The following is an 18,938-nucleotide window of genomic DNA, read 5'->3' on the forward strand; positions in this document are numbered from 1 at the left end:
GAGAGAAGATGAGCAAGAGATGCTCAGGCTACAGGATAGTACGGCTCTGATACCAGTTGTTAGTCGCTGAATTCTCACTCTAGGTAGTAGGAGAATTCTTACTCTCATCGAGAGAGGATGACACTAGGAGTTGGGGACAATTTTCTTGTCTATTTCTCACACAAGCTCACACAAATGCCATACCAACCTGAGGGGTTGGGGTTACATATTTATAGGCTGCTAGCCAGCCAAGCATATGCCAAGATGCTAGTCTAAGATGCTAATATGTTGTCCTAGCTAAGATGTTGTCCTCTAGTCTAAGATGTTGTCCTCTAAGATGCTGTCCTCTAGTCTAAGATGATGTCCTAAAAACAGAAAAAACAGCCACAAGGACCATGTGAGCAGCACAACCCCACAAAGACCAGCCACACATGAGACTTATCCATCACAAGGCGGGCAAGATCATGATCACGGATGGGGCCTAAGTTAGTTCAACAAGTGCTACTTCGGCAAGCAAATAGATAAAGAGCTGAAAAATATTTTGTCTTATGGGCTACAGACTTCAGAATTATATGGAAATCCAGAGCTGAAAACACGATGGATCTCGCAGAGGGGAGGAGCAGGGCTCTTAGCATACCTCAATCTTGATGAACATGCTACTGTTCCACAGCCGGATTGCGTTGGTTTTCAACTAAATCGGCAGCCTCCCTCCCAGATTGAGTGGTGGCAAGGCTGCCTGCGGGCAACAGCATTGGATTAAACAAGAAAAAATTAGAGAAATAGGACAGGAGATCAGGTCTCGCAAATGTTGACTAAAAATAAAATTAAATAAAAACAGGTAATAAGATGCACAACTAAACTGAAAGTCAAAAGACAGAAAAAAGGTCCAGCTCCTCATCAATCCTCACTATACAACCTGTAGTAATCTGTGAACGATAAATATAAATAATAAGGTATATCTAAGTAAGCTAAACAATCTGCAGGCTCATTTCACGCAACAAGGAAAAAGTCAGAGAACAGAAGTACCCAAGAAAGCAGAGCACAAATTTGAACTCATGCTAAATTTTTTGTTGAATGCAAAAGCAAATGAATCATGCTCATTTTAAATCTACAACACACGCATTTCTATCTTTCCCCTTATCACCTCTCGTTGACTGACTCCATCGCATTTCCCTCTCTCAGCCCGCCATCCCCCTCTATCTTCCCTATCATTCCCTCCCAACAAACTTTAGAACAATAATTAGAGTTTTGAAACAGAGATCCATAAACCAGTCAAAATTAAAATATATGTCCAAGGAAAAATGTCCAATGATATAATATACCATGACAATAATAAATAGAACATCAATGTATAGCCAAGTTAAGATGTCAATTTGTCAGCCTTAGAAAGCAAAGCCTAGGTTAATCTTGCAACATTCTTAATCGCTCATATTGCATTAACATGAACTTGATCGATTCCCCATTGCCAACTATGGTTTCTACTGCAACATTGAAGAGGGCCCTAACCTTTTGTGGCACTTGGATTGGCAAACTTGTCCAAGAATATAAAAGATGAACATTCATATGGCAAAAGAATAATATGATTATCCAATGTAGCATAATTAGTCACCCAAACAGATCAGGACCATATTGATATGGTTATCGCCAAGTTATTTTAAAACAGATCAGAGGGCTATACTGATATGGCTAATTATCTAGCAAAGCATAACTAGTGACACGAACAAAAGATATACAAGATGAAAATTCAAACATAATAAGTCACACCGACAAATCAGGAATGTTATAAAAATGACTATTGTTTTCAGAGAGTTTGCATCACTCACATAATTCTGCATCAAGTGTTGCCTTCATTCTCAAGGAATCTACATCAGTACCTGGAAAACAGACATGATAACATGCTGTGATCTCATAAGAATCCTGCCAGGCTTGATAAAGAAACACCAAACTAATTGCATACCAGCCCTGAGATTCACAATCTACAAGATAAGCCTGAAATTAGCCTAATCCAAATCCAAAAACATATAAGAAGGATTGTGCGTGCCTCAATGAGGCACGGAAACGGGATCTTGCTAGGTCAAGGCTGCTGGTGAGGGAAGCACCACACAGCAGCTTAGTGAGCAAAGAATTACTGAACCTAATTTTTGGACTGGAATAATCAATTTGCTTAACTCAGAAATCCTATGAGCATACAGTTTGATTCACGAGGTGAAGTAGCTAGTTAAGTTGAAATTGCCTACAATATCTTCAAAGTGAATATGTAAAATAAATCCAATTTGGTCAAGAGCAGCCTCTGGGCCAGAATTGGAAGATGCGAATTAACTCGGTTAGTTTTAGTCACACAAATATCACTGATTGGTGGCTGCAATTTTAGTGGAAGGAAACAGAGGCAGAAGAAAACTACCTGCAGGGAAGAGTTGCATTCGGGTTCTTGCCATGACTATCAGGATCGGCTAGCGTGGGCGGGTTGACGTGGAGCGGGCCAGCATCTAACGATGCCTGGTAGAGCCCAAGCTTTGCCAACACCCAGCACCTGCTGCCACATACTGCGTCTGGCGACAACCAGGCAAGGTGCCACCGTCATCTTCATTGAGGAGGATGCAAAGCAGGGCAGAGCCAGATAGTGGCGGAGCTCAACCAAAATTTAGCTGGGGCAGAACGTGAACACATAACTAATATTATAAAAAAAATCACATACGCACATCACATTCTCATTGATATCCCACACGAATGGATAATATACGACAAATTTAATTCTTAAAGAATGAAGATGGTACCTACTATTAAAAAGCGGTCGTCCATAGCAAGCTAGCAGCACCTTCATATAATTCATTAGTTCAACATACACCAATTTGACTAAGATTCAACTACCCAAGAGCTAATAAACCTGTAATTTTAAACAACAAATCAATTACTGTATGATATTATGTGATAATACATCGACAATGTTTCAACTAGCTGTCGTCAAGCATATGAGCAGAAATACTTTTAGGGGCTGGTAGATAATTAATTATCTGCTAGTTTGAATTATCTGAGATAGCAGAAATACTTTTAGGGATTAATTATTTTAAGAACTTGAACAGCAACCAAGCAGAATCAGATATGATACAATGTGCATCCACCATGAAGTTTCCTGGTTCTGGGAAATTCTAATCATGAAATGCGTATCAAAGTGACAAGATACAGCGATGTACATATTTAAAGATGAGCATATGAGCAGTATACAAGTGGTCTTGCAAGAAGCAAAGTGGCATGCATAATAGGATACGGAAATTTTAGAATACATGAGCATATGGACAAGAATGATCAGCTTTGGGATTCAAGAGCATATGAGCATCAGGTGCTCACACATGCAATTGCCAAAAGCATACCACAATGATTAACATTCAGAAACCATAAATCTGTAATATCAACAAGTGCATACATAGATCAAGATAGATAAATCATAAAATCAATGCCAAATTTATGACTGGTGGAAACAGTGATAAGTCCAAAAAAGTGTAGAGCATTCTCCAGCATACCTTTTTCGTGCTAGCGGCACTCCACTGTTGCTGATGGAGTGCAGAAGAAGCAGACGTCTCCTACTGGTGGAAGGCTAACTAAAATGATAAAAAACAGAAATAACTAGTGTTAATGATTTGGAAGCTACAACGGCCATAAATTAAATGTGTAAAATTGGAAAATTAGCAAGGCTGAAAAAGAAGCTAATTTCCAATGGAAACAAAGGCAAAATTTATACTCATGTAAATCTTCAAGCATAATTAGCCACACAAACAAATCAGTAATAGTAGAAGAGACTACCTATGTGAGTAATCATGGGGAGTAGATGGAGGATGCTTTGATGGCGAGCACCTGGGATCTGCACAAAAAACCAATAGAGAGAAAAGAGGATAAATAACTTCTCATGGCCTCCAGACACTGACAGGAAATTTTAAGAAAAAAATCATCGCACGAAGAATAATATATATTGCAATATAGCTTCCCATCTGAGATTACATCCAGACAAACATTATTTATAAGCTGAGACTTCACGTGAAAGCAAATTATCATATAAAATTTTCATGATATGACATTTGAATATATATGCAGATAAAAGGATGAAATGTCTAGTTGATAAAGAGTTTGTAAACATTATGATCATGAATCCCAGGAAATATGTCACAAAATGGGATGAAACTATCAAACTAAGAGTCAAATACCAACACAAATCAAGCCTGCATCTCCAAAAATAAATCTCATAAATAAATAATTTGAATGGGAATTTTTTCGAGCACCTAGCATGCAACCAAAATTGCTGCACCTCGTCAAGCAGGAACACAGCAGTCGTTCCAAGGTCTACAATCTAGAAAATTAAGCTTGGGAATGAACTAATACATCACAAAATCAAAATAGTAGGACGGGTTTATCTCTATTATACCTGGACTACACATTTCATTAATGCATTCTCCTGCTTATGCTAGTGCTGCCTTGGACACCAGAACTCCCAATGCAACGCCCTGCCACTTCAGACTCCTAGAGGCAGCGGATCCCAATTAGATCGAAATCATCTGTTTTCAAATCCCGTGCCCTACTCTAGATGTGGCGTCTGCAATGAATTCCCCTTCTTTCGACAAACCTGCATCCAACGCAAATGCAAACAGGTTCAGGTCGTTCAAAAGATGCCAATGGCAACGAGACGAATAGCCATGGGCAGGCAGACATTTGATTGAGCAAGGGATGCAGGGACGTACCCAGGGTATAAATAAATATTAAAATCTGTTGGATCTGGACAGAGGTAGGAAGGGATCGAGCTAGGGAGGAGGAAAGGGCGCACCTTGTCGATCTGCTCGCTCCTCATCCCGCTCGAAGGTCGCAAGGGGGCGTGGTGGCTCGGCCTCCTGCCTGCTGCCGACGGGATCTGAGGGGGCTCGGCCTCCTGCCTGTAGCCGGGCCGGCCACCTTGCTTGCTGCCGACCGGATCTACGCCGCCTACTCAGTTCGTCGCTCGAGGCCACAACAGCGCGTCGTGGATGAGGTGCCACCGGCGCTCCTTAACGTCGAGAGCAAGGTGGCCTTCCCGATCTCCGACGATGGGAGAACGTCGTTGCCTCCACGAGCTCGCCGGCGCTGCCGCTCGCTCGACCGCCTGGAGCCTGCTCGTTGACCGTGGCTATCCTCAGAGGAGACGGCGGCGCAGAAGGTGAGCTCGTGGCGGAGGGGGCGGCGAGCTGTGCTCGTGCGGCGGAGGGAGCGGCGAGCTGGGCGAAACCGGCGGAGGGAGCGGCGAGCTCGGAGGAACCGGCGTCTCCTCCCCACGATCTCGAAATTATAGAACGAAAAAAAACTCGATAGGATAAAGAGGGGTCCGGGTTGGCTCGGGTCCAGGATCAAAACGGAACCAAAATTCCTGACGTGGTTCTCACGAAAATAGAGCACTTATTCGTAGAGTCGGGTGGAAGCTGTCTGGCCGCCACGATTCAAACATTTGCAAAAAAAAATTTCCGAAAAAAACATTTACAGCAAAAAAAAAAAAAAAAACACTCCCAACTGTAATATAGCACCTCTTGGGCAACGCCTTTAGAAATAGAAAGGTGCATTGGTAACTCATCGGATATCCAGCATATGAGAGTGCCGTCAATTTAGCATTTCGTAAACTTAATTGCTCATCAAGCCCACTTTGCCCATTATAGCGTGACGTAAAAAAATGACTTATGAGAAAAAAAAATACAAAAATTCCTTTATACCTCTCCTTAATTGAGCTTAAAAACTTCTTACAGGTTAATTCTTTGTCATCCTTGTTAACAGAAGATTCTCTCCTTTATAGCTTCTCAGATGGAATGCCTTGTGACCTAACTATTCCATTCTCCCACTTTTCTAGATCTAACTATTTTTGAAGAATAAGGAAGAGGAATAGAATCTCATTCATGAAAAAAAAAACTCGATAGGATAAAGAGGAGGTGGGAGCGGTGGGGGGGGGGGGGGACGGGGTTGGCTCGGGTCCGGGATTTGAGCTCGGGTATACCCAAAGTAATACATAGAAGATCTATAATATATATATATATATATATATATATATATATATATATATATTATTTATTTATTTTAAGGATTAGGCAGCTTTTCCGTCGCTTCTTGTTGGCATGTTGAGGTGGGACTAAAACCAGTAACGATCAACACAGAACCAAAATTATTGATGTCGTTCTCACAAAAATAGAGCACTTATTTGTAGAGGCTGATGGACGCTGCCTCGCCACCACAATTCAAACATTTGCAGCAAATAATTATCTAAAAAACATTTGCAGCAAAAAAACACCCCCAACTGTCATATAGCACCTCTTAGGCGACGTCTTTAGAAAGAGAAAGGTGCATTGGTAACTCATCGGACATCCAGCACATGAGAGTGCCTTTGATTTAGCATCACTGTAATACGTAAACTTAATTGCTCACCAAGCCCACTTTGCCCATTATAGCGTGACGAAAAAAATGACTTATGAGAAGAAAAAAATACAAAAATTCCTTTATACCTCTCCTTAATTGAGCTTAAAAACTCCTTACAGGTTAATTCTTTGTCATCCTTGTTAATAGAAGATTCTCTCCCTTATAGCTTCTCAGATGGAATGCCTTGTGACCTAACTATTCGATTCTTCCACTTTTCTAGGCCTAACTATTTTTGAAGAATAAGGAAGACGAATAGAATCTCATTCATGAACAGAAAAAAAAAACTCGATAGGATAAAGAGTAGGTGGGAGCGGTGTGTGCGTGGGGGGGGGGCGGGTTGGCTCGGGTCCGGGATTTGAGCTCGGGTATACCCAAGGTAATACATAGAAGATCTATATATATAATATATATATATATATATTATTTATTTTAAGGATTATGTAGCTTTTCTGTCGCTTCTTGTTGGCATGTCGAGGTGGGACTAAAAACAGTAAGGATCAACAAAGAACCAAAATTCCTGATGTCGTTCTCACAAAAATAGAGCACTTATTTGTAGAGGCTCATTGAAGCTGCCTCACCACCAAAATTCAAACATTTGCCGAAAAAAATTCCCTAAAAAACATTTGCAGCAAAAAACACCCCCAACTGTCATATAACACATCTTGGGCAACGCCTTTAGAAAGGGAAAGGTGCATTGGTAACTCATCGGACATCCAGCACATGAGAGTGCCTTTCAGTTAACATCACTGTAATATGTAAACTTAATTGCTCACCAAGCCCACTTTGCCCATTATAGTGTGATGTAAAAAAATGACTTATGAGAAGAAAAAAAATACAAAAAAATCCTTTATAGCTCTCCTTAATTGTGCTTAAAAACTCCGTACAGGTTAATTCTTTGTCATCCTTGTTAATAGAAGATTCTCTCCCTTATAGCTTCTCAGATGGAATGCCTTGTGACCTAACTATTCGATTCTCCCACTTTTCGAGGCCTAACTATTTTTGAAGAATAAGGAAGACGAATAGAATCTCATTCATGAACGAAAAAACTCGATAGGATAAAGAGGAGGTGGGAGCGGGGAGGGGCGGGTTAGCTCGGGTCCACGATTTGAGCTCGGGTATACCCAAGGTAATACATAGAAGATCTATAATATATATATATATATATATATATATATATATATATATATATATATATATATATATATATATATATATATATATATATATATATATATAGAACTACTATCCTGTAGCTGGCTACAGAATAACTTATTCTGTAGCCACTTTGAGTTATGATAATTACTATGTTAATTTACGAGATTATAGTAACTCCTTACTAAGTGGTTTAATATAATGTTATGGTAAATATCCCCATGTGTTATAGTAACCCAACTATCGTAAATATGTATTGACATTATGGTAAATTAGTATATAAAATTATAGTAAATGGAGGTGGCTACAGAATAACTTATTTTGTAGCCGGCTACTGAATAGCCTCTCCCTATATATATATATATATATATATATATATATATATATATATATATATATATATATAATTTATTTTAAGGATTAGACAACTTTTCCGTCGCTTCTTGTAGGCATGTCGAGGTGGGACTAAAAACAGTAAGGATCAACACAGAACCAAAATTCCTTATGTCGTTCTCACAAAAATAGAGCACTTATTTGTAGAGGCTGATTGAAGCTGCCTCACCACCACGATTCAAACATTTGCTGGAAAAAATTCCCTAAAAACATTTGTAGCAAAAAAAAAACACATATAACACATCTTGGGCGACGCCTTTAGAAAGGGAAAGGTGCATTGGCAACTCATCGGACATCCAGCACATGAGAGTGCCTTCGATTTAGCATCACTGTAATAGGTAAACTTAATTGCTCACCAAACCCACTTTGCCCATTATAGCGTGATGTAAAAAAATGACTTATGAGAAGAAAAAAATACAAAAATTCCTTTATACCTCTCCTTAATTGTGCTTAAAAACTCCATACAGGTTAAATCTTTATCATCCTTGTTAGCAGAAGATTCTCTCCCTTATAGCTTCTCAGATGGAATGCCTTGTGACCTAACTATTCGATTCTCCCACTTTTCTTGGCCTAACTATTTTTGAAGAATAAGGAAGAGGAATAGAATCTCATTCATTAACGAAAAAAAACTCGATAGGATAAAGAGGAGGTGGAAGCGGTGTGGGGGGGACCTGGTTAGCTCGCGTCCGGGATTTGAGCTTGGATATACCCAAGGTAATACATAGAATATCTATATAATATATATATATATATTATATTTATTTTAAGGATTCGGCATCTTTCCCGTCGCTTCTTATTGGCATGTCGAGGTGGGACTAAAACCAGTAAGGATCAAAACGGAACCAAAATTCCTAATGTCGTCCTCACTAAAATAGAGCACTTATTTATAGAGGCTGATGGAAGCTGTCTCGCCACCACGATTCAAACATTTGCTGCAAAAAAATCCCTAAAAACATTTGCAGCAAAAAAACACCCCCAACTGTCATATAGCACCTCTTGGGCGATGCCTTTAGAAAGGAAAAGGTGCATTGGTAACTCATTGGACATCAAGCACATGAGACTGCCTTAAATTTAGCATCACTGTAATACGTAAACTTAATTGCTCACCAAGCCCACTTTGCCCATTATAGCGTGACGTAAAAAATGACTTATGAGAAGAAAAAAATACAAAAATTCCTTTATACCTCTCCTTAATTGATCTTAAAAACTCCATACATGTTAATTCTTTGTCATCCTTGTTAACAGAAGATTCTCTCCCTTATAGCTTCTCAGATGGATTGCCTTGTGACCTAACTATTCCATTCTCCCACTTACATGTTGCTTCTTATTGGCATGTCAAGGTGGGACTAAAACCAGTAAGGATCAAAATGGAACCAAAATTCCTGATGTCGTTCTCACAAAAATAGAGCACTTATTTGTAGAGGCTGATGGAAGCTACCTCACCACCACGATTCAAACATTTTCTACAAAAAAGTCCCTGAAAAACATTTGCAGCAAAAAAACACCCCCAACTGTCATATAGCACCTCTTGGGCGACGCCTTTAGAAAGGGAAAGGTGCATTGGTAACTCAGCGGACATCCAGTACATGAGAGTGCCTTCGAATTAGCATCACTGTAATACGTAAACTTAGTTGCTCACCAAGCCCTGTTTGCCCATTATATCATGACATAAAAAATGACTTATGAGAAGAAAAAAATAGAAAATTTCCTTTATACTCTCCTTGATTGAGCTTAAAAACTCCTTATAGGTTTAATTCTTTGTCATCCTTGTTAACAGAAGATTCTCTCCCTTATAGCTTCTCAGATGGAATGCCTTGTGACCTAACTATTCGATTCTCCCACTTTTCTAGGCCTAACTATTTTTGAAGCATATGGAAGAGGAATAGAATCTCATTCATGAATGAAAAAAATCTTGATAGGATAAAGAGGAGGTGGAAGCGGTGTGTGGGGGGGACCGGGTTGGCTCGGGTATACCCAAGATAATACATAGAATATATATATATATAGGATTAGGCAGCTTTCCTGTCGCTTCTTATTGGCATATCAAGGTGGGACTAAAACCAATAAGGATCAAAACGGAACCAAAATTCCTGATGTCGTTCTCACAAAAATAGAGCACTTATTTGTAGAGGCTAATGAAAGCTGCCTCGCCACCATGATTCAAACATTTGTAGGAAAAAATTCCCTAAAAAATTTGCAGCAAAAAAACACCCCCCAATTGTCATATAGCACCTCTTGGGTAACGCCTTTAGAAAGGGATAGGTGCATTGGTAACTCATCGGACATCCAGCACATGAGAGTGCCTTCAATTTAGCATCACTGTAATACGTAAACTTAATTGCTCACCAAGCCCACTTTGCCCATTATAGCGTGACGTAAAAAAATGACTTATGAGAAGAAAAAAAATACAAAAAATCATTTATACCTCTCCTTAATTGAGCTTAAAAACACCTTACAGGTTAATTCTTTGTCAACCTTGTTAACAAAAGATTCTCTCCCTTATAGCTTCTCAGATAGAGTGCCTTGTGACCTAACTATTCCATTCTCACACTTTTCTAGGCCTAACTATTTTTGAAGAATAAGGAAGAGGAACAGAATCTCATTCATGAACGAAAAAAAACTCGATAGGATAAAGAGGAGGTGGGAGCGGTGTGGGGGGGGGACCGGGTTGTCTCGGGTCTAGGATTTGAGCTCGGATATACCCAAGGTAAAACATAGAAGATCTATATATATATTATATTTATTTTAGGGATTAGGCAGCTTTCCCGTCGCTTCTTGTTGGCATGTTGAGGTGGGACTACAACCAGTAAGGATCAAAACAGAACCAAAATTCATGATGTCGTTCTCACAAAAATAGAGCACTTATTTGTAGAGGCTGATGGAAGCTGCCTCATCACCATGATTCAAACATTTGCAGCAAAAAATTCCCTAAAAACATTTGTAGCCAAAAAACACCCCCAACTGTCATATAGCACCTCTTGGGCAACACCTTTAGAAAGAGAAAGGTGCATTGGTAACTCATCGGACATCCAACACATGAGAGTGCCTTCGATTTAGCATCGCTGTAATACGTAAACTTAATTGCTCACCAAGCCCACTTTGCCCATTATATCGTGACGTAAAAAATGACTTATGAGAAGAAAAAAATACAAAAATTCCTTTATGCCTCTCCTTAATTGATCTTAAAAACTCCTTACAGGTTAATTCTTTGTCATCCATGTTAACAGAAGATTCTCTCCCTTATAGCTTCTCAGGTGGAATGCCTTGTGACCTAACTATTCCATTCTCCCACTTTTCTAGGCCTAACTATTTTTGAAGAATAAGGAAGAGGAATAGAATCTCATTCATGAACAAAAAAAACTCGATAGGATAAAGAGGAGGTGGGAGCGGTGTGTGTGGGGGGGGGGGCGGGTTGGCTCGGATCCGGGATTTGAGCTCGGGTATACCCAAGGTAATACATAGAAGATCTATATATATAATATATATATATATATACAAATATTATATTTATTTTAAGGATTAGGCAGATTTCTCGTCGCTTCTTATTGGCATGTTGAGGTGGAACTAAAACCAGTAAGGATCAAAATGGAACCAAAATTCCTGATGTCGTTCTCACAAAAATAGAGCACTTATTTGTAGAGGCTGATGGAAGCTACCTAGCCACCACGATTCAAACATTTGCAGCAAAAAATTCCCTAAAAACATTTGCAACAAAAAACACCTTCCAACTGCCATATAGCACCTCTTGGGCGACACCTTTAGAAAGGGAAAGGTGCATTGGTAACTCATCTGACATCCAGCACATGAGTGTGCCTTCAATTTAGCATCACTGTAATACGTAAACTTAATTGCTCACCAAACCCACTTTGCCAATTATAGCGTGACGTAGAAAAATGACTTATGAGAAGAAAAAAATACAAAAATTCCTTTATACCTCTCCTTAATTGAGCTTAAAAACTCCTTATAGGTTAATTCTTTGTCATCCTTGTTAACAGAAGATTTTCACCCTTATAGCTTCTCAGATGGAATGCCTTGTGACCTAACTATTCCATTCTCCCACTTTTCTAGGCCTAACTATTTTTGAAGAATAAGGAAGAGGAATAGAATCTCATTCATGAACGAAAAAAACTCAATAGGATAAAGAGGAGGTGGGAGCGGTTTGGGGGGGGGGACCGGGTTGGCTTGGGTCCGGGATTTGAGCTCGGGTATACCCAAGGTAATACATAGAAGATCTATATAATATATATATATATATATATATATATATATTATTTTAAGGATTAGGCAGCTTTCTCGTCGCTTCTTATTGGCATGTCGAGGTGGGACTAAAACCAGTAAGGATCAAAACAGAACCAAAATTGCTGATGTCCTTCTCACAAAAATAGACCACTTATTTGTAGAGGCTGATGGAAGCTGCCTCACCACCACGATTCAAACATTTGCGGCAAAAAATTCCCTAAAAACATTTGTAGCAAAAAAACACCCCCCCAACTGTCATATAGCACCTCTTGGGCGACACCTTTAGAAAAGGGAAGGGTGCGTTGGTAAAGCACATGAGAGTGCCTTCAATTTAGCATCACTATAGTACGTAAACTTAATTGCTCACCAAACCCACTTTGCCCATTATAGCGTGATGTAAAAAAATGACTTATGAGAAGAAAAAAATACAAAAATTCCTTTATACCTCTCCTTAATTGATCTTAAAAACTCCTTACAGGTTAATTCTTTGTCATCTATGTTAACAGAAGATTCTCTCCCTTATAGCTTCTCAAGTGGAATGCCTTGTGACCTAACTATTCCATTCTCCCACTTTTCTAGGCCTAACTATTTTTGAAGAATAACGAAGAGGAATAGAATCTCATTCATGAACAAAAAAACTCGATAGGATAAAGAGGAGGTGGGAGCGGTGTGTGGGGGGGACCGGGTTGGCTCAGGTCCAGGATTTGAGCTCGGGCATACCCAAGGTAATACATAGAAGATCTATATATATATATATATATATATATATATATATATATATATATATATATATATATATATATATATATAATTTATTTTAGGGATTAGGCAGCTTTCCCATCGCTTCTTGTTGGCATGTCGAGGTGGGACTAAAACTAGTAAGGATCAAAACAGAACCAAAATTCCTGATGTCGTTCTCACAAAAATAGAGCACTTATTTGTAGAGGCTGATGGAAGCTGCCTCATCACCATGATTCAAACATTTGCAACAAAAAATTCCCTAAAAACATTTGCAGCCAAAAAACTCCCCCAACTGTCATATAGCACCTCTTGGGCGACGCCGTTAGAAAGAGAAAGGTGCATTGGTAACTTATCGGACATCCATCACATGAGAGTGCCTTCGATTTAGCATCACTGTAATACGTAAACTTAATTGCTCACCAAGACCACTTTGCCCATTATATTGTGATGTAAAAATGACTTATGAGAAGAAAAAAATACAAAAAATCCTTTATACCTCTCCTTAATTGAGCTTAAAAACTCCTTACAAGTTAATTCTTTGTCATCCTTGTTAATAGAAGATTCTCTCCCTTATAGCTTCTCAGATGGAATGCCTTGTGACCTAACTATTCCATTCTCCCACTTTTCTAGGCCTAACTATTTTTGAAGAATAAGGAAGAGAAATAGAATCTCGTTCATGAATGAAAAAAACTCGATAGGATAAAGAGGAGGTGGGAGCGGTGTGTGGGGGGGGGACCAGGTTAGCTCGGGTCCGGGATTTGAGCTCGGGTATACCCAAGGTAATACATAGAATATCTATAATATATATATATATATTATTTATTTTAAGGATTAGGCAGCTTTCTCGTCGCTTCTTATTGGCATGTCGAGGTGGGACTAAACCTGTATGGATCAAAACGGAACCAAAATTCCTGATGTCATTCACACAAAAATAGAGCACTTATTTGTAGAGGTTAATGGAAGCTGCCTCGCCATCACGATTCAAACATTTGCAGCAAAAAAGTCCCTATAAAACATTTGCCGCAAAAAACACCCCCAACTGTCATATAACGCCTCTTGGGCGACACCTTTAGAAAGGGAAGGGTGCGTTGGTAAAGCACATGAGAGTGCCTTCAATTTAGCATCACTGCAGTACGTAAACTTAATTGCTCACCAAGCCCACTTTGCCCATTATAGCGTGACGTAAAATATGACTTATGAGAAGAAAAAAAATACAAAAATTCCTTTATACCTCTCCTTAATTGAGCTTAAAAACTCCTTATAGGTTAATTCTTTGTCATCCTTGTTAATAGAAGATTCTCTCCCTTATAGCATCTCAGATGGAATGCCTTGTGACCTAACTATTCCATTCTCCCACTTTTCTAGGCCTAACTATTTTTGAAGAATAAGGAAGAGGAATAGAATCTCATTCATGAACGAAAAAAACTCAATAGGATAAAGAGTAGGTGGGAGTGGTGTGTGTGTTGGGGGAGGGCACCGTGTTGGCTTAGGTCCGGGATTTGAGCTCGAGTATACCCAAGGTAATACATAGAAGGTCTATATATAATATATATATATATATATATATATATATATATATAATTTATTTTAAGGATTAGGCAGCTTTCCTGTCGCTTCTTATTGGCATGTCGAGGTGGGACTAAAACCAGTAAGGATTAAAATGGAACCAAAATTCCTGATGTCGTTCTCACAACACTAGAACACTTATTTGTAGAGGCTGATGGAAGCTGCCTCGCCACCCCAATTTAAACATTTGCAGCAAAAAATTCCCTAAAAAATTTGCAGCAAAAAAACACCCTCCAACTGCCATATAGCACCTCTTGGGCGATGCCTTTAGAAAGGGAAAGGTGCATTGGTAAGTCATCTGACATCCAGCACATGAGTGTGCCTTCAATTTAGCATCACTGTAATACGTAAACTTAATTGCTCACCAAACCCACTTTGCCAATTATAGCGTGATGTAGAAAAATGACTTATGAGAAGAAAAAAATACAAAAATTCCTTTATACCTCTCCTTAATTGAGCTTAAAAACTCCTTATAGGTTAATTCTTTGTCATCCTTGTTAACAGAAGATTTTCACCCTTATAGCTTCTCAGATGGAATGCCTTGTGACCTAACTATTCCATTCTCCCACTTTTCTAGGACTAACTATTTTTGAAGAATAAGGAAGAGGAATAGAATCTCATTCATGAATGAAAAAAACTCAATAGGATAAAGAGGAGGTGGGAGCGGTGTGTGTGTGGGGGGGGGGGGGACCGGGTTGGCTCGGGTCCGGGATTTGAGCTCGGGTATACCCAAGGTAATACATAGAAGATCTATATATATAATATATATATACAAATATTATATTTATTTTAAGGATTAGGCAGATTTCTCGTCGCTTCTTATTGGCATGTTGAGGTGGAACTAAAACCAGTAAGGATCAAAATGGAACCAAAATTCCTGATGTCGTTCTCACAAAAATAGAGCACTTATTTGTAGAGGCTGATGGAAGCTACCTGGCCACCACGATTCAAACATTTGCAGCAAAAAATTCCCTAAAAACATTTGCAACAAAAAACACCTTGCAACTGCCATATAGCACCTCTTGGGCGACACCTTTAGAAAGGGAAAGGTGCATTGGTAACTCATCTGACATCCAGCACATGAGTGTGCCTTCAATTTAGCATCACTGTAATACGTAAACTTAATTGCTCACCAAACCCACTTTGCCAATTATAGCGTGACGTAGAAAAATGACTTATGAGAAGAAAAAAATACAAAAATTCCTTTATACCTCTCCTTAATTGAGCTTAAAAACTCCTTATAGGTTAATTCTTTGTCATCCTTGTTAACAGAAGATTTTCACCCTTATAGCTTCTCAGATGGAATGCCTTGTGACCTAACTATTCCATTCTCCCACTTTTCTAGGCCTAACTATTTTTGAAGAATAAGGAAGAGGAATAGAATCTCATTCATGAACGAAAAAAACTCAATAGGATAAAGAGGAGGTGGGAGCGGTGTGGGGGGGGGGACCGGGTTGGCTTGGGTCCGGGATTTGAGCTCGGGTATACCCAAGGTAATACATAGAAGATCTATATAATATATATATATATATATATATATATATATATATATATATATATATTATTTTAAGGATTAGGCAGCTTTCTCGTCGCTTCTTATTGGCATGTCGAGGTGGGACTAAAACCAGTAAGGATCAAAACAGAACCAAAATTCCTGATGTCCTTCTCACAAAAATAGACCACTTATTTGTAGAGGCTGATGGAAGCTGCCTCACCACCACGATTCAAACATTTGCGGCAAAAAATTCCCTAAAAACATTTGTAGCAAAAAAACACCCCCCCAACTGTCATATAGCACCTCTTGGGCGACACCTTTAGAAAAGGGAAGGGTGCGTTGGTAAAGCACATGAGAGTGCCTTCAATTTAGCATCACTATAGTACGTAAACTTAATTGCTCACCAAACCCACTTTGCCCATTATAGCGTGATGTAAAAAAATGACTTATGAGAAGAAAAAAAATACAAAAATTCCTTTATACCTCTCCTTAATTGATCTTAAAAACTCCTTACAGGTTAATTCTTTGTCATCTATGTTAACAGAAGATTCTCTCCCTTATAGCTTCTCAAGTGGAATGCCTTGTGACCTAACTATTCCATTCTCCCACTTTTCTAGGCCTAACTATTTTTGAAGAATAACGAAGAGGAATAGAATCTCATTCATGAACAAAAAAACTCGATAGGATAAAGAGGAGGTGGGAGCGGTGTGTGGGGGGGACCGGGTTGGCTCAGGTCCAGGATTTGAGCTCGGGCATACCCAAGGTAATACATAGAAGATCTATATATATAATATATATACACATATATTATATTTATTTTAAGGATTAAGTAGCTTTCTCGTCGCTTCTTATTGGCATGTCGAGGTGGGACTAAAACCAGTAAGGATCAAAAAACACCTTCCAACTGCCATATAGCACCTCTTGGGCGACACCTTTAGAAAGGGAAAGGTGCATTGGTAACTCATCTGACATCCAGCACATGAGTGTGCCTTCAATTTAGCATCACTGTAATACGTAAACTTAATTGCTCACCAAACCCACTTTGCCAATTATAGCGTGACGTAGAAAAATGACTTATGAGAAGAAAAAAATACAAAAATTCCTTTATACCTCTCCTTAATTGAGCTTAAAAACTCCTTATAGGTTAATTCTTTGTCATCCTTGTTAACAGAAGATTTTCACCCTTATAGCTTCTCAGATGGAATGCCTTGTGACCTAACTATTCCATTCTCCCACTTTTCTAGGCCTAACTATTTTTGAAGAATAAGGAGGTGGGAGCGGTGTGTGCGTGTGGGGGGGGGGACCGGGTTGGCTCGGGTCCGGGATTTGAGCTCAGGTATACCGAAGGTAATACATAGAAGATATATATATATATATATATATATATAAAATTTATTTTAGGGATTAGGCAGCTTTCCCATCGCTTCTTGTTGGCATGTCGAGGTGGGACTAAAACCAGTAAGGATCAAAACAGAACCAAAATTCCTGATGTCGTTCTCACAAAAATAGAGCACTTATTTGTAGAGGCTGATGGAAGCTGCCTCATCACCACGATTCAAACATTTGCAACAAAAAATTCCCTAAAAACATTTGCAGCCAAAAAACTCCCCCAACTGTCATATAGCACCTCTTGGGCGATGCCGTTAGAAAGAGAAAGGTGCATTGGTAACTCATCGGACATCCATCACATGAGAGTGCCTTCGATTTAGCATCACAGTATACGTAAACTTAATTGCTCACCAAGACCACTTTGCCCATTATATTGTGATGTAAAAATGACTTATGAGAAGAAAAAAATACAAAAAATCCTTTATACCTCTCCTTAATTGAGCTTAAAAACTCCTTACAAGTTAATTCTTTGTCATCCTTGTTAACAGAAGATTCTCTCCCTTATAGCTTCTCAGATGGAATGCCTTGTGACCTAACTATTCCATTCTCACACTTTTCTAGGCCTAACTATTTTTGAAGATTAAGGAAGAGGAATAGAATCTCATTCATGAATGAAAAAAAACTCGATAGGATAAAGAGGAGGTGGGAGCGGTGTGTGTGGGGGGGGACCAGGTTAGCTCGGGTCCGGGATTTGAGCTCGGGTATACCCAAGGTAATACATAGAATATCTATAATATATATATATATATATATATATATTATTTATTTTAAGGATTAGGCAGCTTTCTCGTCTCTTCTTATTGGCATGTCGAGGTGGGACTAAACCTGTAAGGATCAAAACGGAACCAAAATTCCTGATGTCATTCACACAAAAATAGAGCACTTATTTGTAGAGGTTAGTGGAAGCTGCCTCGCCATCACGATTCAAACATTTGCAGCAAAAAAGTCCCTAAAAAACATTTGCCGCAAAAAACACCCCCAACTGTCATATAACGCCTCTTGGGCGACACCTTTAGAAAGGGAAGGGTGCGTTGGTAAAGCACATGAGAGTGCCTTCAATTTAGCATCACTGCAGTACGTAAACTTAATTGCTCACCAAGCCCACTTTGCCCATTATAGCGTGACGTAAAATATGACTTATGAGAAGAAAAAAAATACAAAAATTCCTTTATACCTCTCCTTAATTGAGCTTAAAAACTCCTTATAGGTTAATTCTTTGTCATCCTTGTTAATAGAAGATTCTCTCCCTTATAGCATCTCAGATGGAATGCCTTGTGACCTAACTATTCCATTCTCCCACTTTTCTAGGCCTAACTATTTTTGAAGAATAAGGAAGAGGAATAGAATCTCATTCATGAACGAAAAAAACTCAATAGGATAAAGAGTAGGTGGGAGTGGTGTGTGTGTTGGGGGAGGGCACCATGTTGGCTTAGGTCCGGGATTTGAGCTCGAGTATACCCAAGGTAATACATAGAAGGTCTATATATTTATATATATATATATATATATATAATTTATTTTAAGGATTAGGCAGCTTTCCTGTCGCTTCTTATTGGCATGTCGAGGTGGG

General features: G+C 39.0%; 1 long non-coding RNA gene across 3 annotated transcripts; it reads right to left on the reverse strand.

The window, feature by feature from the left end:
• Positions 1 to 598: 598 nt before the first annotated feature.
• Positions 599 to 5,337, reverse strand: LOC136530716 (uncharacterized). Of its 3 annotated transcripts, none has more exons than XR_010777854.1 (8): positions 4,790 to 5,337; positions 4,394 to 4,591; positions 3,778 to 3,835; positions 3,498 to 3,575; positions 2,758 to 2,863; positions 2,381 to 2,648; positions 1,803 to 1,853; positions 599 to 715 (listed from the first exon to the last, which is right to left on the reverse strand). It is a non-coding gene; the product is annotated as an uncharacterized lncRNA (long non-coding RNA). The 3 variants fall into 3 exon arrangements; XR_010777853.1 differs by having other exon boundaries at positions 600 to 715; positions 2,381 to 2,624; positions 4,790 to 5,334; XR_010777852.1 differs by having other exon boundaries at positions 600 to 715; positions 2,381 to 2,624; positions 2,754 to 2,863; positions 4,790 to 5,334.
• Positions 5,338 to 18,938: the final 13,601 nt, after the last annotated feature.

The sequence above is a fragment of the Miscanthus floridulus genome, unplaced genomic scaffold, assembly GCF_019320115.1.
Source record: "Miscanthus floridulus cultivar M001 unplaced genomic scaffold, ASM1932011v1 fs_183, whole genome shotgun sequence".
In the NCBI taxonomy this organism is placed as follows: domain Eukaryota; kingdom Viridiplantae; phylum Streptophyta; class Magnoliopsida; order Poales; family Poaceae; genus Miscanthus; species Miscanthus floridulus.